The sequence below is a fragment of the Pelodiscus sinensis genome, chromosome 3, assembly GCF_049634645.1.
Source record: "Pelodiscus sinensis isolate JC-2024 chromosome 3, ASM4963464v1, whole genome shotgun sequence".
Classification (NCBI taxonomy): domain Eukaryota; kingdom Metazoa; phylum Chordata; order Testudines; family Trionychidae; genus Pelodiscus; species Pelodiscus sinensis.
In genome coordinates, this window is record NC_134713.1 from 161594085 (window position 1) to 161608259 (window position 14175).

Genomic DNA, 14175 nt, shown 5'->3' on the forward strand with positions numbered 1-14175 from the left:
TATAAAGGAATATAAACTTTGGCAGGTCAAGCGTAAAAAAATATTAGGCAGGCCAAGAAAGAATTTGCAGAGCAACTAGCAATAGATTAAAAAACTAAGCAAACATTGTTTTCAGTGCATCAGAAGCAGGAAGCCTGCCAAACGACGAGTGGAGCCACTGGATGATTAAGATGCTAAAGGAGCACTTAAGGAAGACAAGACCTTTGCAAAGAAGTTAAATAAATTCTTTGCATTGTTTTTCATTGCAAAGATGTAAAGGAGATTTCTATACTGAAATCATCTTTTTGGGTGAGAAAACTGAGGAACTGATTCAGATTAAGTTGTCAATAGATTTTTTTTTTTCTTTTTGGGGGGGAACAAAGTTACAAACAGCAGTATCACCAGGACCAGATAATATTCACCCAAGAGTTCTGAACAAACTGAAATATGAAATTGAAGAACTACTGTGACAAGTAACTTGTCACTTAAATCAGCTTCTGTACCAGCTGCCTGGAGGATAGCTATTGTGATGCCAATTTTTAAAAAAGGGCTCCAGAGGCAATCCTGGCAATTACAGGCTGATAAGTCTTACTTCTGTACCAGGCTAATTGGTTGAAACTACAATGAAAAGCACAATTATTGGACACTTAGATGAACATGATTTGTTGGGGGGGGGGGGGGGGGCAGAGTAACAGGCTTTTGTAAAGGGAATTCATGCCTCACAAGTCTATTAGAATTCTCTGAGGGGGTCAACAAACATGTGGACAAGGGTGATCAAGTTGGTTATAGCATAGTAGGACTTTCAAAAAACCTTTGACAAGGTCTCTCACTGAAGGCTTTTATGCAAAGTAAGCAATCATAGGACAAGAGGGAAGGGCCTGTGATGGATTGGTGACTGGTTGAAAGACAGGAAACGATGGGTAGGAATAAATGGTTAGTTTTCAGAATGGAGAGAGGTAAGTAATGGTTTCTCCCAGGGATCTATGTTGGGACCAGTGTTTTCCAACATATTCATAAATGATCTAGAAAAAGAGGCAAAGAGTGAGGTGACACAGTTTTGCAGATGGTGCAAAATTACTCAATAGGCAAGTCCAAAGCAGACTCGGAAGAGTTACAAAACTGGGTGACTGGGCAACAAAATGGTAGATGAAATTCCATGCTGATAAATGCAAAGTAATGTACGTTAGAAAATATGATCCCAAGTAGGCATACAAAATGATGGGGTCTAAATTATCTGTTACCGTTAGGAAAAATGTAGGAGTCATCATGGATAGTTCTTTGAAAACATTTGCTCAGTAGGCAGTTGTAGACAAAAAAAAGTTAAGACTGTTCAGAACCATTGGAAAAGGGATAGATAACAAGAAAGTAAATATAATGCCACTATATAAATCCATGGTAGACCCACACTTGGAATACTGTTTGCCTCCTCTCAAAAAGGATATGGCAAAGGCACTGAGAAGGGCAACAAACATGATTAAGGATATGAAACAATTTTCGTATCAGGAGAGATTTAAGACTAGGTCTATTCAGCTTAGAAAAGAGATGACCAAGGAGGGATGTGATAAAGGTCAGTAACATCATGATTGGCATGGAGAAAGTGAATAAAGAAGTTTTATTTACCCCATTCACATAAGGCAAGAGCCGAGGTTCAAGCTGTAAAATTAATAGGCAACAGGCTTAAAATGAACAAAAGAAAGTACTGCTTCACACAATGTACAGTCAACCTGTGGAACTTGTTGCTGGGGATGTTGCCAGGGATTTTGTGAAGGCCAAAACTATAATAGGATTCAAAAAATAATTACTTTAATAGAGGAGAGGGTCATCAATGGCTATTAGCCAACGTGGTAAGGAATGCAACCCCTTGCTCTGGATGTCCCTAAGTCTCTGACTGTCAGATGCTCCGGGTGTATGACAGGTGATAGATGTCTTGATGATTGCCCTGTTCTGTTTATTCCCTTTAAAGCACCTGGCATTTACTGTTGGAAGACAAGATACTAGATTAGATGGACCATTGGTCTGACCTAGTTTGGCTGTTTTTCTGTTCTTATGACTTATGAGAAGGAAGCATTGCAAGCAGAGGGTAAATGGAGGCCTGGTTGCTGCTGGAGTAGGGTTAGTAACTCCATACATTGCTTGATTTCATGTGAGGCTACCCTCAGTTGCATTAGCACACCATCCCTCTTTCCCTTCTTTCTAGAACTTTAGATCCATGGCTCACTCGGACTTCCTGTCTGAGGTGAAGGCTCCATTAGCTTTATTGACTGAGACACAGTTGAGCAGTTCTGATTTCCATCCATTAAGCAGCCAGTTCATCCCATTGTAACTAACAGAAAACTCCAAAACTTAGCAAAATAGTTTTAAGTACATCAGAAGCAGGTAGCCTGCTAAACAATCCGTGGAGCCACTGGATGATTAAGATTCTGAAGGAGCACTTAAGGAAGACAAGGCTATCACAGAGAAGTTACATAAATTGTTTGCACTGATCTTCACTGAGGGATGTAAGGGAAATTCCCATGCCTTTTTAGGTGACAGTCAGATTCAAATTGACTTCAGTGGAGTTATATTTACTATCTTCAGGTCTCAGGTTGACCCACAACATTCAGTTCGTCAGAGGTAGGAAGTGTTGGTAGCCCAGTATTATTTCAAGTCTGATTTGTATGAATAAATGCAGGTTCTGTAAGTCAAACAATGTTGGATCCCTTTCTAAACTTCTTGGACTTTTGAGTCTATTACTTTGCTGACTAATACAGGATTTACTCGGGTGTAACTATTAACTTAAATGGCATTCCTCCTGTTCTCACAATGTTGCGTCTGAGCACAATCAAGACACATAAATCACCACTGGACCTTGCGCTGACTTTTACTGAGTATAAATAAACTTGGTACTGATGGGCTGAATACATGTCCTGCTTCTGGTAGGGTTGGCTGGTCTATTCCGTCAGTGTCTTTTGCTATAAGATTATTCCAGTGTTAAGTATTTCAACTCTCACCTTATTATTTGCTTTTCTTCCTGTGCTGATGCAGTGTCATGTTTTAAAATCCCACTAGGTGGAAAATGGGTGTCACATGCCTCCAGACATCTGGTGACCCCGGTAGAGAGCAGTAGGTTAAGGACAGAGCCTCTTATTTTAATTCTGAATTTCCTGCCTTCAGGCCTCTAACACTGACTTGTCCTGTTCGGTGTTTTAGCTTGGTGCACTACATTTAGCCTTTGTTAACAAGGCCCCTTTTTGACTTGTGTGAGGGTCTCACTAAGAGCGAGATCAAATTTGTTCTGTTTCTTAAAACAAAATATCCCTTTTTTCCATTGTCTCCAAGACTTTATTGCCCCAGTACAATAGCTGTCCCTCCTCATCACGGCTGGCATCATGTGCTCTGTGAATGCATAATGCCCAGCCTCGTGATTTCTGCATACTGTCCCCATGCACCCGCTTCTCTCTCCTGCTCAAAGAGCAATTGATGACAGAACATTGAAAGGGCCTGATTTTGTACTCTTGGTGCACCCAAAACATCCACCCAGTGTCTACAGAAGTTTTAGCTGTGCGAAGAGCACTGATCTGGGCTCTGCATAGAGATAGGAAAAAATAAGACCCGATGCTCAGCTCAGCAAAATGCATCAGTTTTGGGAGTGTGGTGACTATGGCAGGAAGTCCTGGGAACCTTCCTTGGCACCTGACACACATCTTTAATTTCAGAGACAGAGGTGTGAATTGGTTTTTCCCAAGATCCCTGTGCAGCGCACCATGATTACGTGTTGGCAAAGGATGTACTTCAAAAGGGTTGGCAGCTCCTTCAGTTTAGCTTCCCAGACTGCTGAGTTTTTTCATGAAGTTGAGCTGGGGAATCTTGTAGAAATGGGCTTCTTCCTGGTACTTCCTGCATCCTGGTGCTTCCTGCTTCCAACTGGGATGGAGAGAACTGGAAAAGAAGAGAAGGCTGGAGTTATTTTGAACAAAAAGGGTTGTGTTTGGTGGTTCTGTGTGTCTTTTATTTTTTTTTATAAAAGACATTTTGAAAGTTGGCATTTAAAATTTGTTGTGATTCTTTTTCAAAGAAATTTTGATTGAGAATGTTGACACTTCCATTTTCAGAAATCCAGTTTTTGTTGAATGAAAAATTTCAGTCTTAGTTTAGATTTAAAAAATTCTGTGTGTGTGTGTGTGTGTGTGTGTGTGTGTGTGTGTGTGTGTGTGTGTAGGGGAGGGGGGGATTAACCCTTTTTTTATTCTAAGTCCTGAGAAATGGAAACAATTTTGAATTTATTTGCAATTTTATTTTTACAAATATTGTACATATACTAACTAAACACTTTCAGACTTAGAGTTTCTTGATCACAGTCCAAACGGGCAGTCTGGCCTCTGATTTATGTCCTCCTTGGTTGCTACTCATGCCCAGTTCTGCAGGACAGACCCAAATTCAGCGGGTTATGAGTAGTAGTCTGAAAGTACCATTGAAAAATCAGTCTAGCAGTAGCATGATTAACTAGACTGTTGAGGCCATGTCTACACTACAGATGTGACATTATGCTCAGCTGTGACACCATAGCTATGCCACTGTCATTTTGTGGACACTACCTACAGCAACAGAAAGGGATTGTCCATCACTGTAGGAACTCTGTCTGCCTGAGTGGCAGTACGTAGATAGGTGTTGGGCAAGATGAGGCCTCTGAGCTGCATGTGGCCCATCAGGGTTATCCTCTGGCAGGCCACAAGACACACTTTATGTTGAGCATCCACAAATACTGCTCCCTGCAGCTACCAGTGGCTGCAGTTCACTGTTCCCAGCCCATAGGAGTGCAGGAAACTGCGGCCAGCATGTCTCTGTGGCCCACACTGCTTCCCACAGCTCTCATTGGCTAGGAACAGTGAACCACGGCCAGTGGGAGCTGCAGGGGCTGTGCCTATGAACGCTCAGTGTATATAAATTGTCTTGTGGCCAATCAGTGGATAACACTGATCGGCATTGTGCAGCGTGCAGGCTGCAGGTTATACCCCACTGACTTAAACTGATGAAAGCATTCTTCTGTCAGCCCAACTGTGTCTACACTGTTGAGCAGTCTAGCTATGTTGACCTAAGAGTTGTTGTTTGTTGTTTTTTCATGTCCCTGAGTGCTGTAGCAATGTTGACCTGACCTTTACGTATAGACAAGGCCTTAGTCTCCCTCAGTTATTTTAGATTCTCTTTGCTTCAGCTACATCAATGATCTTGTGATTGACACTTGAACGGAACTTAAGAGATCTGATTTCAGATCCTGCTCTGCCACAACTTCCTGTTTGACCTTGGGCAAGTCACTTAATTCCCCAGTGCCTCCATTCCCCATCCCCTATGGAAACAAACTAAAAGGCCTTTCCTTGTCTTAAGCTTTCAGATCATACACTCTTCAGGGCAGAGACTCTTGTTGTGTACTTGGTGCAGTGAAGCCTTGGTCACTGGATACTAGTGTACTAGAAATGAATAAAAATGCCCAGGAGTTGGAGACACCACCTCAGCTTTGAGCATCAAGCTGTTCCTTCTGCCTCACTCTATCTTCACTAATAGAAATTGAGCCAGCAGAATATAGCTGCATAATACTTTAGTTTGATGCAAGGAGGAAGATAATTTGGCTTACTGTCCCTCGGTTGCATTGAGTGCATGGCCAGCAGTGGAGGCTGGACGTTGGCAGAAAGAACTCAGACAAGCAGGGAGCAAAAATGTGGCGGTGCGCAAGAAGGTGCCTGTTTGTTTTGATGGAGGGAGGACTGCGTGGGTTAGGGGCAGAGGTAGGATGCTGAGTCCTTCACTTCTGTGTCAGACACAGTCTTGGTTGAATAGTGACACAAAATGGATCCAGATAGTCTCTTAGGTCTCTGTGAAATGAGATGGTAAGTTTTGGTATTGTTCCTTTGTCCAAAGAAATTGACACAACTGATCTGCTCCCCAGCAGTCTCTGAAGATAGGCCAAGGACTAGTTGACTAAGCTCTGAGGTGGGGATTGTCTTTTTTTTCTGTGTTTAGATAATGTCTAGCACAACAGGATCCTGGGCCATGCTGGCGGAGCTCCTAGATGCTACAATAATACAAATAATGGACATTCGAGTCTGTTGCCCACTCCCATCTGGAGGTATGGTCCCCCAGGGCCAGGACTAAGTCACTTTTCTGGGATGCAGTGTAGGGTAAAGGTTGCCCTGTTGTTCCCCACACTATATCGGCCCTAGGGATGTCCAGAGAACTCTGTCTTGGCCTCTCAGGCCCCCATCTTTCACTAGCACTAAAGAGGTGGAGTTTTAAAAGAAAAACATTCTGGACATGTGCCCGGCCATCCTTTCCCAGTATTACATCACAGTGTGATGGTGCGTCACTGTGCCACAGCAGTGAGTCTGGATAAGTGGCAGCCCCATTCTCTGCCACGCCTGGTTGCCACACAGCCTGTCTCGCGGGGAGCTGGCATGGTGTTCTCAGTAAACTCTTTCTGTGCTACGGCAAAGGATTAAAAAAAACTGTAGCCCAGAAAATCTTTTTCCCTTCTTCCTTTTAATTGAGCTGAAATGGCTTGATGTGCACAGGCACACATGGCTCCAGTGAATAGTCTGCCCCAGCTGCCGCTTGATCATTGTTCTCAGGCAGCGTCCTTGCCAGCCGCATGCATTTCAATGAGGCTTGTGCATGTCCCAGTAAGGCTGGGGCCGCTGCTGGCCTCAGGGGATGGGTGCAGTTATGTTTGGCACTCCCAAACTCTGGGCAAGTCCCTGCACCTCTGTGCCTCAGTTTCTTCATATGTAAAAGAGTAAAATATCTAACTGCATGATTAGGGGTGGAATTCATTCCTATTTGCAAAGTGCGTTGCAATCCTCGGATGCAAGGAGCAAGAATCTAAGAAATATCTGCTACATGGCACAGACAATCTTCTCCTCTGGCCTTATCCACAAAACACCCCTTAGCACCTTGGCTCTGGCTTCTGCATGGCTGCGGGTCGCAGTACTGTTTTTAATACTGCTGATGAATTCTGGCATGTCAGGTGGAATGAACCTGGCACATGGGGCAGCACTGAATGTTCACCAGGCCCTTTTACTGGTCAGTATTGTGTGTGTCTGCCCCAGTGTGACGGGAATTGGTCACAGATTTAGCACAGAGTCTCTGTAAGCTGAGTTGTAAAGGTGCAGCTGATTTCCCTGCATTCAGTGAAGGGGGGAACTGCTTGACTGGTGGTGATTTACTAATCCTCAAGGTGACTGGAGCTTGCCCTGGTCTGGTAAATGGAGACAGGAAAAGTGGCTGTGGACAGAGAAGGCTCTAGAGCCTTTTTCACCTCTAGATCACCAGTCTGAGGCAAGGCCAGGGTTTTTAATGACTGAAAATTACTCCCACCTGCTGATGAGGCCATGCTAGCCCTAAGCAGGAATATTTTTGTGCCCCCTCAGCACATACTATAGGTTGAACCTCTCTAACCTAGCACCGTGGGTACCTGGCGGCACTAAACCAGGTAATTTGCTGGACCATGGGAGGTCAATACTGTCTAACAGTATTACCAGCACTCCCACTGCTCACTGGGCTCTTAGAAGACATTTAGGGGTAAATTAGAGCTAAATAACAGCCCGGAACACTGAGAGCCAGGACTGGTGGCTGCAAACAAACTTTATGGGACTGTGGGAAACTTGGCCGCACCCATGATAAGGGGACATTTGGCTAGCTAAAATCATGCCGGACCATGGATGTTGGTGGACCAGAGAGCTTGGGACTAGAGAGGTGCAACCTGTTCAGAAAGCTAATAGGGACTCCCTTGAGCTACTCAGGATCTGGTCTCACATAATTGCTTAGTCTGTTTATGCCTCTGATCTGCTGGCTCTTTGGTGCCCTTTAACTGCTGCTTGATGGAGCCTGTAAAACAGACGCCAGAGTTGGTGCTACTTTATGCTGTCCTGCTTTGAGGTTACATGGCAGAGTTAAATCTCCTGGGCTGTCCATCATGAAATTCCCTGGCCTGAGTTTTGCAGGCATTTGGACTAGATGAGCACAGTGGGCCTTTCTGGTCTCAAAAATATATGGAAGCTTACCCTTGCTGCTGCTGTTTCAGTGGAAGTTGTAGTCACTCATTGGCTCTGAAAATCAAGCCGTTGACCAAGTGGCGTAATGATAGGCACTGGAGTTTGAGACAACAGCAGCTAAGACCCACAATTTCTAAGTGCTGCTTTGCTCCCTGGTTGAAGAAATAACGACAACAGCCTGATTCCCCAGTGCACCAATGGTGTCCTAATTCCTGGTTTTCGTAACCCTCTGCAGTTGTGAAATCCTGGATTACTCCTGCTAATGGCATTTTGCAGTTCCGCTCTATCACAATGGGGGAATCTCCTGCCGCTCTCCTCTCCATCCTCCAGCCAGCATTTTGGGATGATCTGCCAGGTACAGCCAGGGGGTCAGAACTTTGCAGAAGGGTGTGTGTGTGTGGGGGGGGGGGGGGGGGGGTGGGGGTAGTGGGGGGTGTAGCACAGTTTGATGGCTGTGAAGCAATCCGACGGCTGTAGCAGTTTTGTACTGACAAGATTTATTATCTCATCCGATCTGTCAAGCCCGCAAAGATCTATAGCCCTGTGGCACAGAAGGAATCAGATGTTACCATGCTCACTGCCGCTGAGGAATGGCAGACCCTTCTCATTCTCTTTCTCTCACTCCCTGCTTCTGTTTCCCGGGAGGAGGCAGGAAGATGGCGGCTGTTCTGGTCTCTTGGTCCAATGTCTGTTGGAGAGACTCTTTGGCTCTGTGCCCTCAGAGGTGGTATCTGGTTCTCTGATGAAAACACTTATCGAGACAGTGCAGGCAGATAGCAGGGTGAGGAGGGAGGCGTGGCATGTGAACGCCCAGGTGCTGGGAAGTGGGGAGGGTGCGAGCTCCCCACCCTGCCTCTGAGAAGGCAATTATAACTCTGCCAGCCAGCAGGTATCTTTGTCTCTTCCATTGGGCCCTGTGGATGGCCGGCATTGTCTAATGCCGGGGAGGTGTGATTGGTGCAAAGACACACGCCAGTGGATGTTCTTGTGCATTGGCAGCAGGGTTGGTTGAATCTGAGTAGGAGGAGAGCTGCTCCTCAGCTCGAGCTCAAACATGCGTCTGGAGTAGCAGGAGCTCGCTTGGGTCCACAAAGCTGCCTCTGAGCATGGGGCACCACCGCTTCTTTGGTGTAGCTCTGCCTTGGTGACTTAGTCGCTTCTGCCACTGCTCTAATCAGCAGCACATCCTGCCCCATCCCTTCATGCAGATCAGTAATCTGGAGTTGTAAGCACTCTGCTCTTCCAGTTCCCGGCCCCCATTCAGCCTGGCTCTTGCCCCTCAGTGCTGACTGCAGCAGCCGCTGCTATTCCATTTCCTTATAGCCGCGTTGCTGATGAACCCCAATTCTGGCCTTCTAGCCTCTCCTGTTACTCCAGCCCTTGACCTCTCCCCAACTCCAGAGAGGATGGAGAGAGGCTGTTCACAGTAGTGATGGATGGCAGAACAAGGAGCAATGGTCTCAAGTTACAGTGGGAGAGGTCTAGGTTGGATATTAGGAAAAACTATTTGACTAGGAAGGTGGCGAAGCACTGGAATGAGTTGCATAGGGAGGTGGTGGAGTCTCCATCCCTAGAGGATTTTAAGTCTCGGCTTGACAAAGCCCTGGCTGGATTGATTTAGTTGGGATTGGTCCTACTTTGGGATTGGGATTGGTCCTGCCTTTGTCATACATGCAGTAGTAAGCAGGCCTTAACACTAAGACTGGTGCTCTGGCCACAGGCCAGAGGGAAAGGAGATCTGACAGGCACATTGGCATGGATACTTCAGAGCTCCATGGACTTGATGACCTTCTAAGGTCTCTTCCAGAAAATCTTCGGATTCTACGAACTCTACCAGCGCACCTCAGTCCTGATCTGCAGTTCCATGGCTGTGCCTGCTCATGTCTGTCACTGTCCCCTCTGTGGCTCCCTTCTGGCATAGCTCCTGGTCTGACTTGAGCAAATGAAGAGCTGCCTTTGTCATACATGCAGTAGAAAGAGGCTGAAGGAGGATGGATGGGTGAATCTCTGGATTGGTGTGTCTTGTGTTAAAACAGCTGGGCTTTGATCTTGTTCTCCCCAAGGAACTGGCAGTGCAGCAGTCTTCTCTGTCCTCTCCATCCGGGTGAGCTTGGGCAGCTGAGAGAACTGTACGGTGGCTATAGCTATTCTTGGCTCCATGCTGCCTTCACACCATCCTGCTGCTTCCAGCTAGCAGCAGTAAATTCAAGTCTTGTCTCTTCTGGGAGTATCTGGAGCTGCTGCCTTCATGAGTTCCTGCTTTGGTTCTCAACTGAAGATGGGATTGGGTGTGTCTGTTGACTACAACTGCCAAAGGGGCATGCGTCAGAGAGCTAGTGTCACATACCACGCACCAGGTTACAGTTGGATTAATAGCCTTGGTGTCTCCTTCCCTAGCACAGGAGCCCCGCAACAGTAATAAATTCACTCTCTGGAGAAAGGCAGTGACCCCTTCCAGCTGCTTCATGGGTGGCATTAGCAGGTCCCAAAGCGTCTTGTTCTGTCCTCTTGCTGCTGGTGAGAATGGAAGGGAATCGGATGTCCGTGGGGTGGGGGAGAGTGAGCTGAAGCGAATGGACACCCAGAAGGGGCCCCCTGAGGACCATGAGAAGAAGCCATCTTGGGTGTGTCTGGATCCTCAAAGGGACAGTGATAGCACTCGGTATTGGGGCACCACATGGGGAGCCTGAAGTTGAAGTTACTGGCTTTTAATTGAGATTGGCAGGCAGGCTGGAAATCTTCCCAGTCCTGCTGCCGTCCTTTGTCTCTGAGCCCTAACGGCTGGTAAGCAGGCCTTACACTAAGACTGGTGCTCTGGCCACAGGCCAGAGGGAAAGGAGATCTGACAGGCACATTGGCATGGATACTTCAGAGCTCATCCTGCACAGGGCAATGTCTGGAGCGCTCCCAGGGGCTATGGCTGGGCCAGAACTGAGATTCATAGGAGCCTCTAGGAAACAAAACTATGGGATGGGGTGGATTTGCCTAAATTGCGAGAAGTGGCCTGGCCTACCTGGTAACTGGCAAGTGACTTTGCCCCTGAGCAAAAAGACATGCTGCTCGCCAAGAGGCTCTTGGGGAACCTTTATGGGTAGGAAGGTGTTTGGGTTTGAACCTTAGTGTCTTTGTCACTCATATTGCCACAAAGTGCTGCTTGGCACTCGCCTGCCAGTGTCTGGAATCGTCCATGCTGGACTGGCAGGCTGTGTGCAGGCCAGACAGGTTCCTGTCCGGTGGTGGGGTGGGGCTGTAAATCAAGGGCTGGACTGACCAAAAGGCACTCAAGTCACAAAGGAGAGGAAGAATGAGCAACTTTCAATGCATAGACATAAGGCTGGCTCCTTGGGCGTATCAGTCTGCTGGGATTCCCCCATTGCTTTGCTTTCAGAGAGCTGGGCGCTTTCTTTCCACAGAGGATTTCCCAAAGGCCTTCTTTCGACACAGCCTGGGAGGACAATGCCGGCTTTCTCTGGCGCTGACTCGTCCCAGCTGGCTCTGAGGGCCTGGCCGATTGAAAAGTTTGGCTGTTTGTACTTTCCTGCTGGTCCAGTTGGCAGATGCTGCTTGGGACTGTACAGAGGGAGTCTGACCTCTGCACTGTAGCTCTTGGTTAGAAACAGGGCAGGGAGGCTTGTCCCACCGACATTTTCCCTGGCACATCAGAGCTAGGGAGACCGCTGGGATTCTGAATGGACTATTTGTCAGCCAGGCCCAACTCACGCTAGGGTGGGTGCTTCATTGTGATGCAAATACCACCTGTTTTCTGCAGGCTCCTCACTGCACTGCGTGCCGGGGAGAGGGCGGGCAGCTCCTCCCTATGCTGTTGCTGCCCTGGCTGTATTTGTTGGGTGGGCAAATCAGTCTCTGTTTCCAGGCACTAAACTTCACTGAAAGGCCAGAGGCCCAAAGTGGCGACTGAGGACCAGGAGGTGTTTGGGCAATGCAGGAGGCAGTGATGCTAGCACATGCTCAGCTCTTCTCTATGTAGTATGGATCGTCCACTAGTGTCAGTGATATGACGTTGCAGTTTGGCATGCATCTGAGGGTTGCAGAGCACTTTACACTCATTAATGAAGCCTCACGACCCCCCCTGTGAGCAGGGTACATCTCCGTCATACTGATGGAGAAATTGAAGCATAGAGGTTAAGGGCCAGGTTTGCAAGAGCCTGGCTCCCCCATTTGGGTACCTGACTCAGCAGCTGGACTTTCAACAGAGGAGCAGCAGCAGGCTGCCAAGCACCCTTGGCTGTAAGTGACTGGCCCAAGATTATACAGATGTGGGAGTAGAGCCTTTAGAGATGTGTTTGCTCTAGTCATTTTACATGCACCCTTCTGCACTTAAGTGCAGCACCAAATACTTCTGCAATGAGGCATGGCACAGATACGCTTGGATCATGTAATCTCTCCATGGAAAGATCTGGGTGCAAGAAGAGCAGGGAAAGGATGGAGTGGGGCAAAGGTGCAGCATGGATTTGGAAGCGGTAGAAACAGGATGGTCTCATGATGATATGGGATTAGCAGTTAAGGCCAGGTTTTTGCACTCCACTTGTGCCATGACAGAATTAAAGTGGAAGTTTATTACAGAGCTTGCCTGTGCCAAGTTTGAGAGTCTGTCGTTCCGGTTTGATGGGCAGGAACTGGCTGTGCTATTGGGCCTGTAACTGGAATTGATACCTTAGGAAATAATCTTTTGGAAAAGCTTTGGCTTTGGGAGTCTGTGCAGCCCCGCTGTTATTAGCACAGCTGTCCTAGCATGGGTTGAGTTCCTAACTTAGATTTTTCTGCCTTAACTCTGAGTAGCCCATCTCTTGTGGGTTCAAAGGAGACTCTAAAAGTTACAAAACTGCACTTTTGTGGGCCCCTCTTCCCTTTTTTGCACCTTTTGAAATCAGTGTGTGGTTTGCATGCAGGCCTGGGACCTTTGTGTTTGAATCACTAGACTGTGATTTTTAAAGTGCTGAGTATTGGTCTAACTCTGGTCCCCATGGAGTTAATGGGAACAGAGTTAGGCTAATGCGGAATGCCTTTGAAAATCTTACCCGGGCTCGATTCCCAGACACACAGGCCTTTGTTGAGCTGAAGTTAGTGTGAAGAAAGGTCAGTGGTTTGAAGGAAAACTCATAAGCACACTGTAATTTTAAAGACACACACTGGGGAAAATGTAGAATTTCTGTTGGCTAACAGGAAGTGAAAAAAATAAAAATGGGAGAGTAGTGTCAGGAGATCTTCCACTCAGTCTACCCTTCATGCCTATTTCTAATGCCAAGTGGTATCATGTAGGAATGAGCTTGTAAAACCTGGAGTTCCCCTATGGGTAGTAGGAATCCTATAGCTTGTGTTGTAAAATCTATGGCCATATTTACACCAGGAAAGAAGGTATTTGTTACAACAAGACAGTTAACGTTATAAAATCCTAGTGTAGCCAGGTCCACCCATAGTTTTACCTCTTTGTAGCTGGTTAAGGTGAACCCTGGTTGCCTCGGTACATGAAGGTAAAACTACAGCTTGTACTGCCTACATGAGGATTTTATAACACATTAGCTATCTTGTTGTAAAAACACACTTTTCTTAGTGTGGGCATGCCCTTTGACTTTTCCTGCAGAGTTTGCAAGCTTTGTAGGGTAGAAATCCCCTTGTACATTTTCCAGATGCTCTTGCAGACTTTGGCTTAATGGTGCATAGGGCTAATGTGGTGATCAGGAAGCCTTTGGCAGGTTAGTATATCATTTCTGAAGCTTATATTAATTGGAAATGTCCACAAAGTTCCACAACTGAGCCTGCGCTTTGGAAATGTCCACAAAGTGAGAGCACCTCTGATTTTCGCTTCCCCTCCCCCTGCTGTTGCATTGCATTAAAATATCTTGCCCAATTTTCCTGGATAGAAAAATTCTGTGCTGCTGTAGATTCATGCTTGTGACATTGCAGGCAGGATGGTTTGGTGATGCTGTCGGAGATCAGGGAGTATAATGGAAAGCATGTTTCAGCCTTTATCACTGAGGAGTCTCATGTCACTCTGTACCAGGGAAAGAAACAAAATGCATGCGCTAGTGTAGAGAAAAAGGACACACTTTGCCCAGCTAGCTGATAAAAGGGTATGGTCAATGGATCTTAATGCAAACCTCCAAGGCAAAGCTAGAGTGCTTTGTTCAGTATTCATTGCCTGACATGTCACTGT

The 14175-nt window shown here is 46.6% G+C and overlaps 1 protein-coding gene across 5 annotated transcripts in view; it reads left to right on the forward strand.

The window, feature by feature from the left end:
• LOC102444426 (uncharacterized) overlaps positions 1–14175 on the forward strand; it is an 82955-nt gene that overhangs the window by 23966 nt on the left and 44814 nt on the right. The gene's annotated exons all lie outside the window — the stretch shown is intronic.